A 25867-nucleotide genomic window follows, 5' to 3' on the forward strand; every position below is an offset into this window, starting at 1 on the left:
GAACTTCAGAGTCTCTGGGATCTAAGCTAAAGGTTAAGCCTATTCTTTCTCTTAGAGAGAAAAAGAGCTCCTCATCTGAGGACTCTAGATCAAGTCAGAAGTTAGAAACAAAAATGTTCACCAACCAAGGGTCCAGTGGAAGTATGCCTAGCAGTCACCTTGGGATCAACAGATAGAAGCAAATCTCATCAGAGACGAGTAAGTCAAATCAAGCAAATTATGCCCAAAGTACTATATGGCTAAACAAGCTGTGGTATATGATGGTGATAGAATATTATTGTGCTCAAAGAAATGACAAAGACGATGATTTCATGAAGGCCTGGAAAGACTTAAATGGACTGAGGTATAATGACGTGAATAGAATCAGGAGAATGTTGTACATAGTGACAGCAATATTGTTTGTTGAAGAACTGTGAATGACTTTACTATTCTCTGCAATACAATGATCTGAGATAATCCCTAAGAACTAATGATGGAGCACACTATCCACCTCTGAAGAAAGAACTGATATTAATTGAACACAGACTAAAGCATGTTATTTTTCACTCTTTCATTTTTCTTTTATTCTAGTTTTCCTATACAAAATGACAAATATAAAAATGTTTTACATAATTGCACATGTATAACATATGTGATTGCTTACTGCCTTGGGATGGAGAGGGAGGGAAGGAGGGATAGAATTTGGAACTCAAAAGTTTAAATAAATTTTTTTATTTAAAAAAAGACAAGTCCATCAGGGGAAACATAATGTCAGGTTAAGAAAATAATTATGGGGCAGCTGGGTGGTGCAGTAGATAAAGCACTGGCCCTGGATTCAGGGGGACCTGAGTTCAAATCCAGCCTCAGACACTTGACACTAGCTGTGTGACCCTGGGCAAGTCACTTAATCCTCATTGTTCCACAAAAAAAAAAAGAAAGAAAGAAAGAAAGAAAGAAAGAAAGAAAGAAAGAAAGAAAGAAAGAGAAAACAATTACAGCCCTTCAGTTTCAGTGTTATTAGTTGTCCATCTATGCAAGTATCCTGGCTACCCATAGCCCCTACATGGGTTCCTCTGTATTCATATTCTCAAGATGTATCCAGAGAGCACCTATGCTATAGCAGGATAATGATAGAGAGAGAGAGAGAGACATGGTATGTGTATCTGTATGTATATAGCCATATATCTATACATATGTATACATACATATACATAAAAATGTGTATGTGATTTAGTGGGAAAATGTTCTACAGCTACCTTTCTTTACACTATTTTAATATATATTGTTTTTTACATCAACATCATTTTTGAATGTGTCACTAAACCCTTCCATACTAAGATAGATTTCCCTTATTACAAAAACTAGAAAAGGAGGGAAAAGTAGTTTAGAAAACTAAACATATTAGTGGATGCTAACAATATAGGCATTGCTGGCAAAGAATTGCAAATTGAGGGAATGCCCACCAATTGGGGAATGGCTGAACAAGTTGTTGTATATGAATGTAATGGAATACTATTGTGCTATAGGAAAAGATGAGCAGGCAGATTTCAGAAAAACCTGGAAAAACTTAAGTGGACTGATGCTGAGTGAAGTGAGCAAAACCAGGAGATACTGCACATAGTAATGACAACATTGTGTGATGATCAACTGTGATATGCTTAGTTCTTAGCAATACAATGATCCAAGACAATTCCAAAGGACTCATGATGGAAAATGCTCTCCACATCCAGAAAACAGAACTGTAGAATCTGAATGCACATTGAACTACTGCTTCTACTTTTGTTTGTTTGTTTGTTTGTTTTTCTTTTTTTGAGGTTTTTCCCTTTGGTTCTGATTCTTCTTTCACAACATGACTAATGAAGAAATGTTTAATGTGATTGTACATATATAACCTGTATCAGATTACTTTCTGTCTTGGGAAAGGGGGAAGGAAGGGAGAGGGGGAGAAAATTTTGGAACTCAAAATATTATAAAAACAAATGTTGAAAAATATCTTTACATTTAACTGGAAAATAATAAAATACTTTTACGATAAAAAACCAATATAGGCGGGGACAGCTAGGTGGCGCAGTGGATAGAGCACCAGCCCTGGAGTCAGGAGTACCTGAGTTCAAATTTGGCCTCAGACACTTAACACTTACTAGCTGTGTGACCCTGGGCAAGTCACTTAACCCCAATTGCCTCACTAAAAACAAACAAACAAACAAACAAAAAACAATATAGGCACTGTTCCTCACTCATAATCTTTTACTTCTGCAAATTAGTCTAACACTACACTTAACTTTTTGGGCAGCTTTGTCACATTGCTAAGTCATATTGATTTGGCAATTGATTAAATCTTCAAGATAATTTTCTTGTGAACTGTGATTTAGCAAAATCTATACAGATACAGTTGGTTGTTTTTTTTTTTAATCCAAATTTAGGACTTTGCCTTTGTAACTATTAAATCCATCTTATTAGATTTGCCTGTTTATCATCAATTTCAAAAGGTTGTGATTTAATCCCTTTATCTCTATGCTATGCCTTTAGCAAGTGATTTCAGGAGTTACTGTGACTACAAACCAAAAAAAGTCATCATCCCATCGCCAACTTCCTGATGATCATATTTTTGAAGAGGAAGAAATTTAGTCCTTACATAACAGTTCATGATAGTTTCCACCACCACTCCCAGTAATTGCACTGAAGTGGAGCTGCTCAGCTACTTTATAACATAGTTTGAATTCATTGAAAATCTCATATTTTGAACAGATTCTCTTTCTCTCTCTCTCTCTCTCTCTCTCTCTCTCTCTCTCTCTCTCTCTCTCTCACAAACACACACACACACACACGCACACACACACACACACACACACACTGCAATGAGCTACCTGCCTATTTGGATAAGCATAAATGCTTTCGTCCCTTCGCAAGGCAATTCCCTAAATCTATGCATTTTAGAAAAGTTGCTGGTTTGCACTGGTAAAGGGAGTTTCCTCATTAGGAATCCACTATACCAGTGAAACAGTAAAATCAGAGAATTTGAAATTGTGAGGGATGTCATCAAGTATCTAATTAACCCATACACAAGAAACTCTCCATGTTAACAGTCTGGACAAGTGGTCTCAGGGTCTCTGCTTTAAAAATCTGTAAGAAGGAAGGAACTCTCCACCTTTAGAGGCAGCCCATTTTACTTTTGGACAGCTCAAATTGTTAGACTACTTCTTCTAACATAAAACCTATCTTTGCCATTGTCCCTCTTTTTGCCACCTCAAACAAACAGAAGTTGAATGCCTTTTTCATATAACAGCTTAAAGACAGCTAACATCCACGCAAGTACTTTCTTCTGCAGCTTAATCCTGCCCAGTTTCTTTAACCATTCCTTCCATTACATGGGCATGACCCAGCTCAAGTACCACCTTGGACAAGAGGCCCTCTCACCTCCACCTTAGTGACTTTGTTATAAAATTACCTCCTATTTTACTGTATATGTCTTGTATGTATATCCATATGTCTTTTTTTGCATCTTGTCTTCCCTGGAAGAATATGAATTCCTTGAGGACAGAGAACATGTTTTTATTTTCTTTATATCCCCAGCACTTAGCACAGTTCCTGGTACCTAGTAGTTATTTCATAAGTGATTATTGAGGACTGACTAATTACTGTCATTTGTACATCCTCTAGACTGTCAATCTCTTTTTCAAATGTTGGTGTCAAAAAATGAACAAAATACTCCAGATAAGGTCTAATTAGGGTATAGATTAGAGACTGTTACCTCCTTATTTCTAGAAGCTAGGTCCCTCCTAAGGCAGCTCAAGTTGAATAACAATAATAATGAACAATAATGATAATAATAGCTAACATTTATATAGTACTTACTGTATGCCAGGCACTAGGCTAAGTTCTTTATTATCTCATTTTTATCCTCACAAAAACCCTGGGAGTCAAGTGCTATTATTATCCCCATTTTATAGTCAAGGAAAGTGAAGTAGAGGTTAAGTGACTTGCCCAGTCATCAGATAGGGTCTGAGGCTGGATTTGAACTCAAGTCTTCCTTACTCCATGCCCAATGATCTATCTCCTATGTCACCCAGCTGCTCCATAACACTATTCATACTGAACTTACAGTCAATAAAATTCTCAGTTCTTTTTTAGAAAAGAGTGCTAACTTTGCTCTCCATATCTTATTTTTGTGACTCTGGTTTTATATTAATCCAATATTGAATTTTATTAGATTCAGCCCAATGCACTAACCTGTCAAGATCTCTTTGGATCCTGACTATGCTATCCAATGTGTTAGTTACTCTTCCCAGCTCTCCCAGGTCTAGTTCCATCCCACAAAGTGAGGATAGAGTGAATATTCTATTATGCATTTGTTTCTTGAAGGACCCTTTTAATCCTTCCTATGGGAAGGAAAATAAAATCTATAGTCTGGACATGTAATTTTGGATGATCAATAGCTTAGTCACCTCATCAATGAAAATGTGTGGTATGTATTTAATAATGACTTTCTGTGATTCTGATTATTCAGAGAATTGTTTAACATACATCCTTGTGGTGAGATGTTAATACCCCTACTTATAAAAATTGCCAAGTTTGAACACAGGCCTATACTTGCCAAAGATAAACCAATAGTCCAATTTCTAGTGGCCACGGATTTTGAGAAGTTGGCTTTGATTGTAAACTCAAGAAGAATCTGATTTGGAAGAATACACAAAAAGGTTATAGTGTCAAAACAATACCTCAACAAGAATCCCCTCTAAAATTCTCCAAAAGGTTGTGATATAGCCTTAATTTGAAGAACACTAGTGAGGATGAACATGCTTCCATTCAAGAGTCAATTTCTCTTTTGGATAATGCTAATTGTTAGAAAGATTTTCCTGACCACATCAAGCTCAAGTCTGCATTCCTGTAACTTTCACTCATTGCTTTTAAGTTCATTATCTGGAGAGAAGCAGAACGATTCTTATTCTCCTTTAAGATGATAATAATTCACATACTTGAAGACAAACACCCTATTTCCTTGGCCAAGTCTCCTCTCCTGGACAAATAACTCAAGTTCCATCTCTGATTTCCTTTTATATTTTGTTTTTACTTCTATTGATTTCTTTTTAAATAACTCCTTCAATTCCAGTTGTATTTTTCTTTCTGTTCTTGTTCATCAAGGCATATCTTATAACAAAAAACAACAACAACAAAGAAAAAAAATCACCTCAGCAAAGCTAATTAATACATCAATTGAATCTAACAGTTGTGACCATTGGAGTGATGCCACCTGCTGGAGAGTTACTGTAGGAAAGCTCCGCCATGAAGAGAAGGCATTAAAGGGCAAGCCATGTGGCTTGGAAGGTCAGTTCCTTGGCATCAGGAAGTGACATTTGCCCATGAGTACTGTCGACGATCAAAGCTACCAGACAATTAGCTTGAAGCCGTGTATGTGTGTGGATAGGATGTTCCTGGTTTCACAGGAGGCTTGTGGAACAAAGTAGGGGCGAGGCTCCCTCTCTTGCTCTCTTTCTCCAGGACATCAGAGGGGAGTGGAGCAGGAGACACTGGCTTCCTGAGATAGATAGCTGAATCTAGGCTTCTTTCTCTCTCTCTTCACCAAATTCTTATGCTCCTTAATAAATGCTTAAAAGTATAAACTCTTGCTAAAGCTTCTAATTTATTGGCAACCACTCATTAGATTTTTAGACAGTATAGCTAGAATCTTAGCCACCATACAGATAGCAACTTTACATAGTATATGCAGTTTTCCACAACCATCATCTTCTCTCTAGTAAAAGGATGGAGGTCCACTTTCTTCCCCTCTTCTCTGAGAACAAGTTTACTAGCTGTCTTTCAAGAAAAACATATTAGTAAAACTATTGTGAAAATTTTATTGGAGAAATAAGTAAGTTATTTATTCTTAGGGAATACATATCCTGAGTTTTTCTTAGCACCAAAATAATATAGCTCAATCAAAAATCATGCTAATTATGGGGACAGAATTTCCTCTGCTTATTTGGTTTCTCCAGGAAGAACATATGTTGACTCTCCTTTCTTTGAACCTCTTAAACCCATAGTGTCTTTTGTCATCTAGTGCTGATATCAAGTAAGGGAAGGAAATGGGTTGGTAGCATTAGATAATTATCTAAGTATCTGTCCACCTAACCCTTTGTTACAAAAAAGTTTTGTTTTCCTTGTGTTTTTTCCCAATGGGGAGTAAAATAAAGAAACTATTTTCATTAATTGAAAAAAACATTTTTTAAAAATCACATAGTACCCTTCCCTCAAAGTTTTGCAAAACTTGCAAATTTCCTCGTAAAGAAGACACTAACACTAAATGTTACAGTAAAGCTAGAAAGAAACCATTAAGATCACATACTCTACCCTTTGACCCAGCAATAACTCTATTAGGTCTTTTTTCCCAAAGAGATCATAAAAAAGGGGAAAGGACCCACATGTACAAAAATATTTATAGCTGATCTTTTTGTGGTGGCAAGGAATTGGAAATTGAGCGGTTGCCCATCAATTGGGGAATGGCTGAACAAGTCGTGGTATATGAATGTAATGGAGTACCATTGTGCTGTAAGAAATGATGAGCAGATGGATTTCAGAGAAACCTGGAAGGACTTGCATGAATTGATGATGAGTGAGATGAGCAGAACCAGGATAACATTGTATACAGCATCAACAACATTGTGTGTTGATCAACTGTGATAGACTTAATTCTTCTCAGCAATACAATGGTCCAAGATAGTTCCAAAGGACTCATGATGGAAAATGCTCTCCAAATCCAGAAAAAAAAAAGAACTGTTGAATCTGGATGTACATCAAACCATACTATTTCTACTTTTTTTATTGTTGTTTTTCTTTTTAGAGGTTTTTCCTTTTTGCTCTGATTCTTCTCTCATTACATGACTAATGCAGAAATATGTTTAATGTGATTGTACATATATAACGTATATCAGAGTACTTGCTGTCTTGGGGAGGGAAGAGGGAGGTGAGGGATGGAGAAAAATTTGAAACTAGAAATCTTATAAAAACAAATGTTGAAAATTGTCTCTAAATGTAACTGGAATATAATAAAATATTTATATGGAAAAATAAAATTAACATTAATTTTTTTTAAATTACATGCTCATAGAATTGTACAATTAGCAGGAAGAGACTTTAATGACCAATCTCTCATTTTTTTTTTTTTGTGGGGCAATGAGGGCTAAGTGACTTGCCCAGGGTCACATAGCTAGTAAGTGTCAAGTGTCTGAGGCCAGACTCGAACTCAGGTCTTCCTGAATCCAGGGCCAGTGCTCTATCCACTGCGCCACCTTGCTGCCCACCCCCCCCAATCTCTCATTTTAAAGATGATGTTATATAATTTGCCTCAGATAAAACACCCAGTTAATAAATGAGTTTGGTGGGGTTTGCTCTCAGGTTATCCTGACTCAAGGTTTAGCACTCTATCTACTATGCAATGCTGCTATTCTAGAGCACCTAGGCCAGCTTTCTTACATCACCCTGGCCATCTACTTTTCCAGCTTTTACTCCTAAACTGTTAAAATTAAGGAGATTTCCAGACCACCTTGCAAATTAGGTTTATTATAAATCAATGTCATCTAATATTGATTGGGTCTCCACAACAGTTCTTTTGTTCGCTCAGGATCAATTTTCTAGGTTCTCCTTGGTAGTTGTTACAAACCTCTTCCCTTCACTTTAACATCCCAATACTACCTCCACTCTTTTCTCAGAGGTAGCCAGGTGGCCCAGTGGATGGAACACCTGGCCTAGAATTAAGGCCTGAATTCAAATCCAGCCTGTCATTACTAGCTGTGACCCATGGAAAGTCTCTTAACCTCTTTTTGCCTTAGGTTCCTCAACTCTAAAATGGTAATAGCACCTACCTCCCAGGGTTGTTGTGAGGATCAATTGAAATAACATTTGTAAAGTGATTAGAACGATGTATGGTATATAGTAAGTGCTATATAAACACGTAGCCAGTAGAAGTCTCTGCCTTCTATTTTACTGAGAGAACTGAAGCCATCTGTTAGAGTTCCCAAATGTCTCCTATTCCATTTATCAAAGATATTCTACATATTTATCCATCTTTTACTCCTTTGTGTCTCATGTAACACTTTTTGCAGTTTGGCCCTTTATTAATTCTACAATCCAGCTAAACTGGACTTTTAGCTATTCTTTGACATTTAGACTCCATTTTATGCTTCCATGTTTCTCCAAAAAACCACCCCACAACTGAAATATAATCCCTCATCTCTACTTTCATAAGCTTTGTCTTCCTTTAAGGCTCAGTTCAGGATCCACTTCTTCCAAGAAGCCTTCCCTAAACTTCTCCCCCAGGTGGCAGTGCTCTCTCCTTTCTCAGTTTACCTTTTGTATACAAGTTGTATGTCTCTGTAGAATAAACTGTTGAAAAGAAGAACCTATTTCATTTTCCCCCTAAGTATCCAGCATAGTGCCTGGCAAATAGCAGGAGTTTATTAAATGTTGAATTAAATTCATTTTAGTTTAACATGTATTAATTAAATTTCTACTAGACAAATGCACTGTCATAGGAGATACAAAAGGTTTGGTTTTGTTTTTGTTTGTTTTTTTAATGGCACACCCCTCAAAGAACTTAGAGTCTAGTAGGACAGCAAGAAGGTCATGGCAATAAACATAATGAAAAACAGAATGTGACAAATTCTGATAATAACTGTAGGCAGAGGTCTGTGGGGCACAGAATATTTCAGGTAACTGTGGACTTCTCTGACTTTTTTTTTTCCACATAATTTCTCTATTGTTAACTAGATTAAATGCAGATTTGAAAGGTGTGCCTGCCTAAGAAATTCCAGCATGATGGATTAATTCTGCATTGTTTTCCTTTCCTAGATTCATATTCTATGTTTTCTTGAATTGTCTAACTTAATATTGTTCAATTGTATTAATTCCTAGCCCTGAATTAAAGAGGAGTTAGAGTGAAAAGGAAAAAATGCTCAATTTCATATTAGGATATCTCGATTTAAATCCCACCTCTTCTATTTACTAACTTTGTAACATTTCGAAAAAAGTTACTTTTCCTCTCTGAGATTCCGGATTCTCATCTGGAAAATTAAGGGATTGGATTTTATGGACTGAAAATTCCCCTTCAGTTCATGATAGATCTCCAAAATACGTTATTTCGTTTACCCCCAGTATCCCTTAATTGATTCCTTGTATGTGTTTGTCCTTTATTCTCAAAGAGGACTATGACATCAGGGTAATGTAATGAACGTTTTTTTTTTGGGGGGGGGGCAATGGGAATTAAGTGACTTGCCCAGGTTCACACAGCTAGTAAATGTCAAGTATCTGAGGTCGGGTTTGAACTCAGGTCCTCCTGAATCCAGGGTTAAGACCATAGGCTAAAACAGTACGCGAAGAAGACTAGAACAGTCTCAATTTATCTTTCACTTAAAAGTGCTGAGTTACTAAACCAGCTCTATATACAATTCCACATTCTAGCATATTTACAATTGAAACCATTGATTTCAAAACCATTAAATAGTGGTAAACTCTTGTCTGCTATATTAGTTGAAATGAATGCATCTTACCTTGCCTTCAGCATCAGATTTCTTGCTAATATTTCAGCCAATTGGATTTTTTAAAAGGCTATTTCTTGGAAGAAATAGCTGCCCTATGACTTGCATTGAATTGAATTTAAGTGAGGCAGGGCTATGCAAGGTCACCAACCTCACTTTCTCCTCCAGCACTATCTGGTTCCAGTGGCAAGATATACATTAGAACAATTGGAAATGGCCCCAAATGTTTAAGTCAATTGGAGTTAAGTGACTTGCCCAGAATCCCACAGCTGGTAAGTGTCTGAGGTAAAATTTGAACTTGGGTCCTTCCAACTTCAAGGCCAGTGTTCTATCCACTGCACCACTTAAATGCTCACAATTGATTCCTTATAATCACAAGGACACATTTCTAAATGGCATTTAAATTACAACATTTTATGAATAAAATATTTGGTAAAACTTCAAATATAGTCATCACAATCTTCATATTCTCTTTATGTATGTAATAATAAATGAACATAATAAAACTTAGCTCTGACAGCTTTCTTAGGTAGAACTATTGATGGGACATGAGATTTCTTACTTGAGTTTTGAGTTCTGAACATATTTAAAAGGTGGTCAACAGGTAATAAATAAGTTCCTTTGACTAGATGATTTCTGAAGCCTTTTTCCATCATTAATGTCAAAGGAATACAGTCAGCTTTGAATCTCATTTCCAGTTAATGGTATATTAATTATAAGATCACAGATTTAGAGCTAGAAGGGAACATAGAGGCCATTTGATCCAGTCTTTTCATTCTACCCATGAGGTGGCTTGCCCTACGTCACACAGGAAATAAGTGGCTGAGGGAGAATTTGAATCCAGATCTGAAGACAAGTCCAGCAGCCAAGCCACTATGCTATTTTGTCCCTCACTGTTATGCTGCCCTTGCTATGTATATTTAATAATTTAAAAATCACAATCATGGAAAAGACCTGGTACATTTTCAACTAGTTGTTTAATATAGAATGATTTCAAATTTAAGTGAAGGAATCAAATTTACTCTTATCGATCTCTTTTCCATGGCTTTTGACTAATATCTTGTAGCAAACCACAATCAAGTTAAAATTTCAACAAATAAAACTTTAATCGCATGTGTTTTCTACATAAACGAAATAATTTTAGACAAAAGATCAATGCACTCCACAACAAAACACATCTCTTCTTTACCCTCATTCCTCTAAAACCCTCTAATATAATACAGAATGTTCTTAAACTAGTTTTCTAATTGTCTAGCTGGAAATGTTCCTTAATGATGCCTTCTTGAAGCAGAAATGATAATGGTATCTTATCCAGAAGTTACTAGTGGTCAGGCTAAAGAAACGCCACTCCGGTATCATTACTCCTTGCCATTCATCAGCAGACTGAATATACAAACTAACACACACACACCCCTAGAAATATACAGTTTAATCTATTTGCTAATTTAGTATATTGGTAGGTCAGAACAAAAAGGAGAGTATTGATGCAAGTAGGAAAAGTCAATGCCAGCAAAAAATTTTTTAAATCATTTTGCCTCCTTGATTAAAACCTTGTAAGTCAATAATTTTCATCAATAATAATTAATGCATATTAATACACACTAAACTCTGGGTGCTATGAAGGGAAAATTGATCAAGCAAAGTCAGTCAGTGTTTAAATTTTATTTGTTGCTTTCCCTGTTAAATTTTGTTTTAAAAAATTAATGGCAAGAGGCCGAGTCAAGATGGCAAAATAGTCATCCATCCAGCTGAACTCTTCCAATCCAAACCACTTTAAAATAGTGCCTTAAATCAAATTTTGAAGACATGGAGCCACGAAAAGGTCAGAGTGAGACATTTTTCTAGCCTAAGACAAATTAGGACGTTGGCAGGAGAAGTCTGTGGCACAGGGGTAGAGACCTTGAAGATAAAGCAGCAGCAGAAGCAAAAGCTTTGGGAGCTTTCAGCCCAGAGATGTTAAGTTGGACAAACAACTGGTCAGAAACAGATTACAGGTGACCCTTTGCTGTCACTGGTTGCAGCTGGTGCTAATTGGTAAGTCTATTACCCATAAAGTAGTTCAAGGTCACAGTTCCAGGGCAGAGAGTGGCACTAGCTCTTGTGGCTGTGGGAGAGCAGGTTCTGGTCACATTTCAAAGCCAAGGGGAGTAGTACTAGTGCCTGTGGCTGCAAGACAGCAAGGGCCTTTACTGAATAAAGACCAGAGCCCAGAATAGGAGAGAAGTGACTACATCATTCCCTATGTCACACTACCTTGGAAGCACTGACAACTTGCAGATCCCCAGAACTAGCTCTGAAAAAGCAGCACCAAAAAGCCTGAAAATTTAAACTCACCAAGGATATTATAGCCGAGTTCCAGAACTCCCAGGTCAAGGAGAAAGGGTGGCAGAACACCGGAAAGAAATAATTAAAATACTGTGATGCCACAGTCAGGATCACATAAGATCTTAGCAGCTTTCATGTTAAATGAGTGTAGGACTTTAATATGATACTCTGAAAGGCAAAGGAGCTAGGGCTACAACCAAGAATAACCTATTCAGCAAAACTGAGTATAATTCTTCCAGGACAAAATGGACATTTAATGAAATATAGGAGTTTCCAGTATTCATGATGAAAAGACCAGAGCTTAATATGAAACACAAGACTCAAAGAAGCATAAAAAAGTAAACGTGAAAGAAAATCAAAAGGCACTCAATTAGGTTAAACTGCTTAAAATATTATATGGGAAGATGATATTTGGGAATCCTAAGAACTATATCATTATTAAGGGTCTACATAGACAGAGGGCATGAGTATGAGTCAATTGTGTTGGGATGATATAATTAATAATAATAATAGAGTGAGAAGAGGGATGCATTGGGAGAAAGGGTGAGGGAGAGATAGAATGGGGGAAATTTTGTCGCATAAAAGAGGCATGCAAAGAAGAGCTTTTATACTGGATGGGGGTATTTAAGGGGGGGACACAGAATGGTGGCAGGCAACACTTGAACCTCACTCTCAGATTGATTAAAAAAGGGAAATTTTACATGTGTATGTATGTGTATATATATACACACACTCTTCCCTTCTTGTATATATATATATATACAAGAATATATATATATATATATATATATATTCATATATAAATACACATTCAGTTAGGTATAAAACTTTCAGTAGGGAAATAGAAGGAGAAGGGGACAAAATATCGAGGTAAGAATGAAAAAAGAGTGAATGAAGAAAGGCAATGTTCAGAAGCAAAACAGATTTTTGAGGAGGGACAGGATAAAAAGAAAGATAAACATGAGAGAATAGGAGGGAAATACACAGTTAATAATCATAACTGTAAATGTGAATGGGATGAACTGGCCCACAAAACATAAGTAGATAGCAAAATGGGTTAAAAACCAGAATCTGACAGTATGTTGTTCATAAGAGACACACTTTAAACAGAAAGATACACAATGTTAAAATAAAGATCTGGAGTAGAATCTATTATGTTTTAGCTGAAGTTAAAATGGCAGAAGTAAGAATCAAAAAAAAAAAGGAAAAAAGAAAAAAGAAGTAAGAATCATGATCTCAGAAAAGCAAAGGCAAAAATAGACTAAATTAAAAGAGATAATCTAGGAAACTACATTTTGATAAAAGTTATCACAAACAGTGAATATCAAAGAATTTTACAGCAAGTTTCTCTGATAAAGGTCTCATTTCTCAAATATATAGGGAAGTGAATCAAATTTATAACATATAAGAGCCACTCCCAAATTGATAAGGGGTAAAATTATCTGTACAGGCTGCTTTTAGAAAAAGAAATCAGGACTATCTATGGTCACATGAAAAAAATGTTCTAAATCATTATCAATTAGAGAAATACAAATTAAAACAACTGGGGGGGGGATCACCTCCTATCTCTCAGAAATGACAAATGCCAAAAGGGTTGAGGCAAAATAAGTACACTAATAAATTGATGGTGAAGTTGTGAATTGGTCCAACCATTCTGGAGACCAATTTGGAACTATGCACAAAGGGCTATAAAACTGTGCATATCTTTTGACCTAGCAATACCACTACTAGGTCTGTACCTCAAAGAGATCAAATGAAAAGGAAAAGGACCTATATGTACAAAAATATCTATAGCAGCTCTTTTTGTGGTGAGAAAGAATTGGAAATTAAAGGATAGCTTATCAGTTGAGGAATGTCTAAACAACTTGTAGCATATGATGGAGTAGTACTGTATTATAAGAAATGATGAGGGGAGTGGCTTCAAGAAAAAAATCATGGGAAGACTTAAGTAAATTGCTACAAAATGGAGTGAGAAGAACTGAGGGATGATTGTTCACAGTAACAGTGATGTGGTAATGATGATCAACTATAAAAGCCTTGGCTACTCTGATCAATACAATGATCCAAGACAATTCCAAAGGACTTGTGATGAAAAACTGTTATCCACCCTCAGAGAGAGAACTGATGGACTCTGAGTGCAAATTGAAGTATAACTTGCTAGATTTCTTTATTTTTTTGTTGCTTTTTTCTTGCACTATGGCTAATGTAGAAATATGCTTTGCATGATTTCACATGCATCACTGATATTTTGTTTGCTTCTTGGTGGGAGAGGGATGAGAAAGAGGAAGGAAATTAGAACTCAAAAATTAAAAAGAAAAATATTTAAAATAATAAATTTATTTTTAAAGGAATTAATGGGAAGAAGTATGCTTCTTCTTCTTCTTCTTCTTCTTCTTCTTCTTCTTCTTCTTCTTCTTCTTCTTCTTCTTCTTCTTCTTCTTCTTGGCAATTGGGATTAAGTGACTTGCCCAGGACCACACAGCTAGTAAATTGTCAAGTGTCTGAGGCCAGATTTGAACTCAGGTCCTTCTGACTCCAGGGTCAGTGATCTATCCACTGTACCACCCAGCTACCCCAAGAGTATGCTTCTAAAAAGGAAGTTGATAGCAAGAATCTCAGAACAAAAATAAAAGAATCTCAAAAAGACAATTTCTGCTTCAATTTTGTGTCAGTAATTTATAACATTTGTTCTGCTATATGTATCTGTCATCCTTTTCTTACTCCTTCCAAAGTGGTGAATCAAATTACTTCTGTCAAAAATAATTTGGCTAACACTAAATTCACAGATACATTTAAGTTAACATTTTTTTTAGTCAGCATAAAAAAATAGTCAGGGGGTTCTACTAAACCTACCTGAAATTTAGAAGGGATTTGATATACTAGTTACAAAACAAAATTTCATTTGAGTCACATTGCTAAAAAAATATTTAGTTAGTTGTAGTTTTCCAAAAAAAAAAAATTCTCCTTTATATAGTTCTCTTTTTCTGAGGATTTCCAACTTTAGGCTGTGAGATTTAAATACTTTTTTAAAGTATGTTGTTTTTTTTAAAATAAACAAAGCTCTTTTATTCTTTTCTAGGGCCTGGAGAAAAGTAGAGCAAAATCTGTCACTAATCTAATTTAAATCTGTTACTAAATCTAATTTGCTTTGTGATCATGGATAACTAACTATTACAATGGCTCTGGCTCCTTCATCTGTAAACCAAAAAAGTTGAGTTAGATTGCATCTTGTCTTTATAGAATTCTAAATTGTTTTAGCAAACAAAACACCCCATAGGAGAACTATTGATTCGAACCCATAACTGATGCAAATAAATTCTAAGAATCTGTCTGAATCACTGTACATAGTAAATCAATTGCAGAGGGTTATAGGATCAATAACTGTGTAAGTCAAGATTTGACTAGGCCTTTCTTAGTCTGAGTCTAGCACTAAACATTACCCTATGCTGACGCTATCGTTCTACAATTATTTGAACTAAGACTTGTGAGAAAATGATGAGATTTAGCAGATACTCAAAGGCTCCCTGGAGATTAATCTAAACTGATTGAATTAAGTGAGAGTGATTGACTTTGCTGATTAGCCTACTTCAAGTTAATTAGATTGTAACCATACCTGGCCAGGCTTTAACACAGTATTGTTTTCAGAAGCTAAGGACTTTGAACCCAATTTGAGACCACCTTCAAGTCCAGTGAACCAAAGGATTTAGATGACTCCTACCAATCAGTTTGAAGCAGTGTGTAAGGACCGCCTCTGCTCCAGACCTATAAAAAGCTTCCACACTCAGTTTGAGGGGAATCCATGGTTGAAGCAGGCTCATGGCTGAGGACTTGAGGAACAATGGGACCAGGCTGGAATCTAGGCTAGATAGGCCTTTTGGGTTTTTGGGGTTTGGTTTTTTTTTGGGTTTTGTGGGAGTTTTTTGGTGTGGCAATGAGGGTCAAGTGACTTGCCCAGGATCACACAGCTAATGTCAAGTGTCTGAGGCCAGAATCGAACTCAGGTCCTCCTGAATTAAGGGCTGATGCTGTATCCACTATGCCACCCAGCTGCCCCCTAGATAGGCCTTTTCTTAACTTTCTGAACTCCACGTGAATCCCTGGTATGCTTTAATACATGCTTAATGCCCAAAGACTGGTGCTAAAGCTTCTAATTTAAGGCAAGCACACATTTAGATTTTAAACACCACAGTTGGTGACCACAAAGGGACTGCTGAACTCCTCAACCTTCTGATCTTCACGTTGGGTAAGAAATTTAATGTTTGTATGTTTCTCCTATTTTCATTGATTTTATGTGCCTGTACCTTTAAATTTTCAATTGAGTTTCTTCTACTTGCTAAGTACCTCTTAAGTACCTGCTTTTCTCCAACTTTGGTTAATCAGACAAACAGTGGATAAGATCATGTTAACACTTCATTTTTGTGGATTTTCTATTTTGATTTATCTTTACCTGCTTTCACCTTTAATTAATACCTTTATAAAGCTTTGGTATTATGAAAGGACAAACAGAAAATAAGGGGTTTGAAGAAAAACAAGAGAAACTTTATCATCATTGTATTTCAAGAATCTGCTTCTATTGCCATAAACAGAGACATATTTTGCAGAAATTCAGAAGTAGACAGTAAGATTAATATGAGATCTGGAGATTTTAGATATTGAAATAAAAAATGCTCTAAATTCACTCAGAGAAATAATGTCAGTTCAAATGTTACATAAAGGTTTCATTTGTATGCCATTGTATCTACATTTTAAAATTAATAGTATGATTTTTTTTTCATAGAGATTTTCATTATTTTATAAAAGATTGTGTTTTAAGCCAGTTTGAATTTCATGGTCTCTTATTCTGCCATGTGTATTTTGTTCTTCTAAATTGTTTTGTTTATCCAACTGATTATTTGATCAAATTATGTAAAGTATTTCCTTGGTAAATTGATTACCATGACAAGTGTAAATTAATTCTAGAAATAGTATTTTTACCAAAAAAAATATTTGGAATTATTTCACATTGTAACTTATATTCTGAGTCAAAGCAAATTCACATTTTTTGTGATCATTATTATCCACAATTTTAAATCCATATGAGACTTGGATTATGGGAGTTTACCATTTAAGACATTAATCGCCTTCATCCATGAGAGGAACACATACAAGAGCAGGCACTGAACTCTCACAGAAGGGGAGACACCTATGAAGTCCAGGTACTGCACTGACTTGGAAAAGGCCCGAGAGAACGGCTATTGGCAAGAGCTGAGGTTGGCTTCTTTTGGCTCCATTTCCCCACAATATTGTACAGATGGCTGGAAGTTTTCATCCCACCCATCTCATTCTACAGCCTCCAATATGCCTGATGCCATGGACGTCTCAATCCCATCCATCTGATTAAGCCTGACTCAGTTTCCTCCAATATGTTCAGTGGCATGGACGTATATACAATTCACCTATTTTAAGCCTGCCATGCTGCATGTACTGTATATATTGCTCAAGTGTGGGAACGCTCATCTTCCATCATTTCTCTGTTCTTTTATGGTAACCCACATAATTATCTCAGGTATCATAATAAAAATAACGTTGCGTTTGGGCTTGACATCTGCTACCAATTATATTAGATTATTTAATTTCTCATAATGGCATGAGGATAATTAGATGATGCAAAAAAATTGATGAAGATTTAAAAAAATTTTTCTTAATATCACAATTGTCTTCTGAATTTATCCTCCACAGGAGGGAGTGTAGTAATATTGAGTTTTAGAGGTTTAAAATTTTTTTGTTTTTATTATATGTTTCATGTGTAACAACTAAGATTCTGAATTTCCTTAGACATGTTTTTGAGAGCTCTTGTTTGATTTGTTATCGGCAAAGCTATTTAAAGCTGTGTTAAGCTCAATTTTGTAGGAAACCTTCCAGCTGATTATCAGTATCTGAAACACCTGAGAGATTCCACCACTACACCCAGAGGACATCTCAAGAATCATCTGAGAAAAGACTTCCAAAGACTTAAATAGACATTTTCCTGTTTTCCTTTTTCCACATTGTATACACTGTTTATAATGTCCACTTACTAAAGGGGAGTACCCCCTCTAGTTTTTTCTGTTTGTGGTGTCCACATGCTAATAGGAGAGTGCCCCCTTTAGCCTTTATTAATGCATTGCTCAATTTCCTTTCTCTCTTTTCATTCTCTTTACTTTGTTAGTCATAAGTATCTAATGTTATTGCTTCATTAAGGAAACAATTGTTTCTTTCTTTCTTTTTTTTTTTTTTGCGGGGCAATGGGGGTTAAGTGACTTGCCCAGGGTCACACAGCTAGTAAGTATCAAGTGTCTAAGGCCAGGATTTGAACTCAGGTACTCCTGAATCCAAGGCCGATGATTTATCCACTGTGCCATCTAGCTGCCCCAGAACAATTGTTTCTTAATGAATCACAGAGGGGAATGTGATAAAATAATGGGAACTAGGGCAGCTCTGCCCTGAGGAGAAAGCATGTGACTTGGCATCCTCATGTGACTTCGCGTCCAGAAGTGACATCTATAGAACCACCTGTAGTCATGTCAATCAAAGCTAACAGCCAGTTAGGAAATTGCTCTCTTTCTCTCTGGCTGTATCGAATTAGATCTGAGCTAGGATTTCCATGCTATAAGGAATCTGTTCTCAATCTCTCTCATCACTAACTTATAATATATATTTTAGTAAATCTTTAAAAGCCTCAACTCTTGTTGAATTTATCAGTGATTTTTGCCAGCTTCCCCCCAAGACTGGAGGGGATTAGAACCCACAATTTAGATTTTAAACAACACAGAGTGCAAACTAAGGAAAATTAATAATGAATTCATATACTTGAACATTAACAACAGTAATTTAAAAGGTTGCCACAAAAGCTAACAGATCACAGAAATTCAATTTAATAGCCATGAATGATTTCTTCCTTCCCTGTCCTACCCATGCAGAATCCTTCTTCAGGGTCAGAACATTACAGTTCCCTGTAGAATATTAGTGTGGACATCTTCAAAGATGTTAAGTATAGTTATTCATTAGCACCTCACAATAGCAAACCTTCCCTCCTGCATTCCTTTCAAAGCATTCTATAGTGTGAAAAAAGATACTATTTACTCATTCTGGCTCCTCTTTGGGGCTAGTTTCATTCCATATAATGTGGATTTAAAAAAATTAATATAAATTCAGATAAGTTAAACTAAGTATAGGAACTCAGAACATTAAACAATAATATAAACATAATGGATTTAAAAGACATGTTATAGGAACATGAGTATGATCATGCAAATATAATGTATACTATTTAACATGAGATTATATTGCTGCCACTCTTCAATATACAACCTTAATGAAAGAGAGGCAACATGGTATAATAAAGATCCAGCCTCAGAGACACAAAGATCTAGAGTCAAATCCTGTCTCTGGCACAACCTACTTGTGGAATTGTGAGCAAGCCATGTTTATACAGGTGTTCTAGGCAGCTTTTAGTGATTATCAACTGCAGAGAAGTTTCAGGCAGACTTTGGGTGAAGGAGTTGGCTCACCCAGAACTCCTCATATCATTGAAATAACAAGTTCAGTTGATAAAAAAGATAGAGGTTTTGTTTGTTTATTTATTTGTTTGTTTTAAAGCAAGGCTTTTTACTTGGTGAAGAGTTCAGGAAACAACCTGCCTTTGATATGTAATAAAATTTTCTCAAATAACACTTTCTGTTAATATTCATAAGAAATCCTATAAGCAACTTTATGGAGAATGCTAGATAAAATATTTATATTATTAAACATTATGTTAAATACTTAGAAGTTATGTTTTCAAAATGAAGACTTCCTTTTTATTACTCTTGTAAATTTAACTCAACATTATCATTATATTTCTCATTGCACAATTTCTAGAAATGAGGATTCACTCACAGACAAGATTAAAACCATAAACTGTAGTGCCCTTAATATGGTACAATAAATTTTGGAAAGTCATTGCAAGTATGAATTTGGCAGCTTCCATCAGTGTAATATGATTAACAAGATAATAAGGAACCATTGACCTCTTGGCCTAACACAGCTGATCCTGAAGGCTTCTATAGATCACCCTCTGTCAAAACCAGTTGATTATTAGAAAGTGAAACATGCTGCATAAATAAGAATTCTGGAACTGAAAAACTTTCAAATAAAGAGAGTGAACAAATTTATTTGTTCAATCCAATTCTTTTTTTTTTTTTGTGGGACAATGAGGGTTAATTGACTTGCCCAGGGTCACACAGCTATTAAGTGTCAAGTGTCTGAGGCCAGATTTGAACTCAGGTTCTCCTGAATCCAGGGCTGGTGCTCTATCCACTGCGCCACATAGCTGCCCCACAATTCTATTTTTAAGAAGTAAAATATTCTTCCTAATTCCAGAACTTGGTTTTGGAAAACACCAAAACAATAGCAAATAAAGAAAAGAAAAGAAATAATCATCCCTCTCTCAGGAACCAAAATACATACTCAAAACTATTCCCCAAACACAGTGCCATGAATTCTTTTAAAATAACCAGTATGAGAGGGTAGCAAGAGTAGATGCTTCATGATGAAAATAAATGTGATTAAGGGGGAAGCTACATGGCACAATGGATAGAGCAATGGCCTTGAAGTTGGGAGGACCTCAGTTCAAATTTTACCTCAGACACTTACTAGCTATGTGACCCTCAGAAAGTCACAATCCTATTTGCCTTAAATATCCAGGGCCATCTCCAGTTGTCCTGATAATATATCTTGCCACGGAACCCAGATGGGGCTGGAGGAAAAAGTGAGGTTGGTGACTTTGCACAGCCCTCCCTCACTTAAATCCAATTCATTGCAAGTCATGACATCATCCCAATGTCATGATCCTCTTCAAGATAGAAGGATAAAAAATAACAACAACAACTGTGATTAAAGTAACACATTACATTTATCAGCAGCAAGGAGGTAATTAAAATAAAGAAACTTTCAATATAGTTTGAAAAATTATATATTACAATAAGAGCAGAGCATTTTATATTACCAGAAAAGTATAGTAATAAGCTGGTTATAATTTACAAAAAAAACCTTTAGAAATGCAATATTTATTATTATCTAACCTTAAAAACACAAATCTACTTGAAAACTTCAAGAGTTTAGGGATATGTTTTGTTGAGAATGATTTTTCTCCAGTGTTGTCTTCCAGCAAGCTCTGTATTCTGTCTCTATAATGTAATCATTTATCTGTAGGTTTTCAGTGGTTATTATGTAGTAATCGAGTTATCAAAAATTCATTATGACAGAAATAGAATAAATTTTATATCCTCAGAAGCCTCGAGTTAGAATTTTTCCAGAAGACATTACTTCTGGGAAAATATACAGAACTTGTAGCCCAGTTTTTTATGTCTAGCCTCAGATTTGATGACATAAAAATTATGATCATGTTTCCATCAACAAATAACTACTTATCACTGCCCATGTATGTGTCTTTGGGACTGTGACAAAACTAGTTTAAGTGCTATTCACTATTCCCATTGTTCTAACTGTATAACTTGCACCTTTAAACCTATATCCTTAAATGATTCCTAAAGGACAATTCCAAGCAAGGCTATTCGATTCAGTAGGTTAAAGCCATCCTCTCTGTACAATAAATGAAACAGGAAGGACTTGCACAGTTAGTTGTTTGTTTTCTCCCCAAGTTTAAAATTTGTGTGCAGGGAGGGAAAGAGTGGGAGAAGGACTCACTCTACACTATTTGGAACAATTTTAAGTCAACTGACCTTTTTAAAATTTTCTATCAACAAATTTTGTTTCAACTTCTATGGGAAGACATATACATTCAAATACCTACAGATTTCCATTCAGTTCGTCTTATATTTATTAAGTGCCTAATAAATTCTGTCCTAGCCCTGGGGATGATGATTATGATGATATTCTTTGATGTTTTATTTGCAGCTAGAGAAGCAGTATCTAGAGCTAACTTCTACTTTATAATAAGAGTTCAGAGGTAGAGCTTGGCCTACTGGAGAGGTAAACATGATTTGGCATCAGAAAACCTGAGTTCTTCTCAGCTTGAGGCGAGCCATGGATGCTTACTATCAGCATGATGTCTAAAAAGTCACCTAACCACTAGAGAATCTGTTTGCTCATTTGAAAAAAAAAAAGATGCCTTATACTTGCTGAAAGAATCAAATGAATTAGTTTCTTTAAAATGCTTTGTAGACCTTAAAGCCTACAAAATTTTTTCTATTGTTAATGTGATTTATAGAGAAATATCTAAAGGGTACTGTTATTAATTCATTTGAGTGAAATAAACATAAACTTCTGTGTTACTGTGTAGCCCAGAATAGTTCGAATTAAAACAGTTCTATTCAGATTCCAAAGGGAGAAGGGCCATCTGCCTCTCTATCTACAAATAAAATATCAAAGAATACTTTTAAAAGATGAACAAGACTTACATTACTATTTTACTGAAACTCCACTGGAGTTTTCTTATTAAAAAAAAACAGTAATCAGAGGAATGACAATAAAACATACTAGATGCTTTTTAACTAAGGTTCTCCCTCCCAGTAGCCACAAGTTTTAAGAATACAAAGCATCGCCTCTTGGTCTTACAAAGCAAGTTCCTATTAATTTGAATAGAAATAAAGCTTCCATTAAACAAATCTATTTTCCTGTCCCAGTGGAGGACACTTTATTCATAAAGCTATTGCACATTATCCAGAATGAATACTTTTGTACAAGGAATATTTTTTCTAAATGTTGTTGCTTTAACAGTCACTTTCTAGAAAGTAATTGATTCTGTCCTGTTTCCATTGTAAGAAGGCAGAGAAAGAGCTGTGATAAATTCCAGTTGAGTTCATCACTGCAAGCCAACTGAAAAACCTCAATAAAATATTCATTCTCTGCCCATTCTCATAGCACTCCCAAAATGCCTGTACACAATTCCCACCCCCCCAAAAAAAAACCCCACCACAACTCACCAGACCACTGACAAAAATGAACAAGAAATCAAAAGTTCCAGGATTGGAAAAAGGGAAAAAGTAGAGGTCATGTTTTCATCTCAAATTCCCTAAGTATTTAAATATCCTTATTATAAAAGATATTATAGTGTAGGGTTTCTGAGTCTAGGGTTCATGAAACCCTATATTTCAAGAACTCCATAGACTTGTATGGGAAAAAATGCTTCTTTATCTTCACTAATCTCTAACTGAAATTTAGCATGTCCTTGAGTAAAGAAAGTAGGGAACAAATATGAATCAGACTAGGGGATTATAGGCTGAAGGCAAACTGCCAGTGGGATCCATGACAAAAAAAAAAAAGATTAAGAATCCCTCCTTTTAGAGCCAATTCTACTTCTCCCACCTTCCTATAGCCTGGGAATCTATTGAGTATAACAGAACAATAAAGGAACTTGCCCCTTTTTAAATTATGGAAAATTCAGGGCAGATGACACTGATAGCCAGAAAGTGTTTAAAAAACATTTGGGGGCTGGCCCTGTGATTTCATTGGTAGGAAAAATTCCTAGTAAGAAGAGAGCAAAAAAACCTCTAACAATTCAGATTAGAAACTGTCCATAATCTATACTTTTAGAAATAGTTGCCTAGGGCACTAATACCTTCAGTGACTAAGATCAACAGTTGACTAGGGCCACATTATAAGTAGATGTCAGAGGCAATATTTAAGCCAAGGTCTTCTGAAGTTGGCTATTTATCCACTACTTCCTGCCTCACTCCTGGTTTAGAACTCCAAAGATACAACTCAAATAATAATGATGATGCTGATGCTGATTTCATTGGGATAGGGAAATACCAATAAAGCAAATCCCTCAGAATGTTGCAAGCTTGAACCCAGGTGTTCCTGATCCCATATGTAATATGGGAACAAATATATATGAGAAAGGAACAGGAGAGGAGGGAGATAACATAAAGAACAAAATGACTAACTATAAACACTAAGTCTAAGAAGATAAATATAAGCTTCTAGGAATTCACGAGGTAAATTTTCAGGTGGAAAAATGGAATTTGGTTTCTTTGCTATTATAAAAAGTTATTGCTTTTAATCAATTTTCTCCTAAGAACTGCAACATACTTTATACAAATATCCCCCTCAATCACTAACAATCACAATAATACTTGAAAAAACAAATATAGTTATTACCTTCCCCTTTTAATTTACTCCAATGAGTATAAGAGGAATTAACACCTTCTCTCATACCCCTATGGGGAAAGAAAAACTGAGCTCCATTTCAATGTCAAGAAAAATTTCCTAATCCATGAAGTTTTCCAAAAATGGAATGATCTGCCCAGCAAAATGGAATGTTTCCTCTGCTAGGAAGCCTCTTAGCAGAGACTAGATGACAACTTGTCAGGTGTGTTAAAAGTAGAGTTTGAGTTCATGTATGGGCAGTACCACATGGCTGCTGATGGCTCATCCAATTCTCAAATTCTGTGATTTGGTGATTTGCAAGTCTCTTCCCACCCACCACAGGATTGTTGCTATTATTTCATGGTCTCACTCATTGCTTTTGTAAGTTGCATTGAACAAAAGGCTCACACCAATTAGGGACAAAGAAGTAAATATGATGTATTATATGTACTTTATAGCGGTAAAATAGAGGAATCTCAAATATAGCCAGGTTTTCTTAAGCTAGAATATAATTGAAGCATCAGAGATAATAATATTTTCTTTGTACATACATTGAATCCCATAAGTAGCTATCAAATATCAAGTCACAAGTTTTCATACATTTGGACAAATGGGAAATATGATGATTTCAGGTGAACACTCAAACTATGAGTTTTACATTTTTTGTCTATGTATGCAGAAGACTATTTTGGTTCTGACTTAGGAGGATATTAAAAACTACTTTTATAAATGTGTCCTTCCTGATGAAAATTATCAGAAAAGAACTATTAGAATGGTATTTTGTACCTGTACATCTAAATATGTAACAAATTCTTTCCTTGCCAGATTTAATCTCATTGAATTTACATCATAATAGAGGCCTACTATCCAGATTATATATACTCTATGAAAAAGATAAGAAATGAATTGTTAGTACAAGCATAAAAACATGCATAATTAATTACTGACTTATTAAATTATAAAATACAGCAACTGGAAGCACTATTTTCCTGATTACATTATTCATTATCTCCAACCAGATGATTCAAACAATTAAAAAGTTATCAGAATTGCAAAATACACTGCATAGTTGATGCTTTGTAATTTAAATTATTTTAATTAGTTCAGGCAAGGTAAGGATGCCTAAAATCTATTATACTCACTATCTTTATAAAATCATAAATGTTAGCTTTCTTGGGGATTAACATATCATATCACTATATTTCTTTACTCTTTTAAGGCAATGGAGAAATTTTCTGACTCAAAATCCTCAAAATTTCTGCTTCTACTTCTCCCTCAATTCAATAGCCTCCTTGCCCAAAGTGGGAGGAAGAGGAGACAAGACCAAAGAGGAAGAAGTTGCATTTTGCTGTCTATAGATATGGAATTGTTCTAAGGTCAGAGTCTGAGCATGATCTTCTCTTTGATGATGAGTCAGCTAAACAGCCTGATTAGGCTGGGAAAAACTAAATCTGTCTGAGAATCCATGGCCAGAAAGCTTTCTATAGGAAAAGCTATTTGGAAAGGTCAACATCTGGCACTTTTTTCCCATTATTACTGTGATATGTACATCTAAGCTATAAAAGCCATTACTAAGCAACAATTATAGTTCTGTATTCATGTGGGAACTTAATAAATAAATACTGAATGTTGATCAGATCTTTGGTTTTATCTTCATCTTCTAAAAGGGAAAATGTGGTCTCTTGATGTAAAATTCACAACTTATTTAGAAGTAGCACCTGGATTCCAGTCTAACTCTGTCACAAACTCTGTATCCATGAACAAGTCCTTTTTTGTGCCTTGGTTTCCTCAGATTTAAAAAGAGTTTGGATAAGTTTGGATAAGAAGGTCCCTTTCCTCACTAAGAATCTGGGAAACTATTTTCTTGTTTGTTTATTTTTACTTTAACTGAATGGGGTGATGAAGAATTGGGCATGATTGAAATG

At 35.5% G+C, this 25867-nt stretch overlaps 1 protein-coding gene across 42 annotated transcripts in view; it reads right to left on the bottom strand.

The window, feature by feature from the left end:
- RIMS2 (regulating synaptic membrane exocytosis 2) overlaps positions 1 to 25867 on the bottom strand; it is an 821964-nt gene that overhangs the window by 402256 nt on the left and 393841 nt on the right. The window lies entirely within an intron of this gene.

The sequence above is a fragment of the Dromiciops gliroides genome, chromosome 1, assembly GCF_019393635.1.
Source record: "Dromiciops gliroides isolate mDroGli1 chromosome 1, mDroGli1.pri, whole genome shotgun sequence".
Classification (NCBI taxonomy): Eukaryota; Metazoa; Chordata; class Mammalia; order Microbiotheria; family Microbiotheriidae; genus Dromiciops; species Dromiciops gliroides.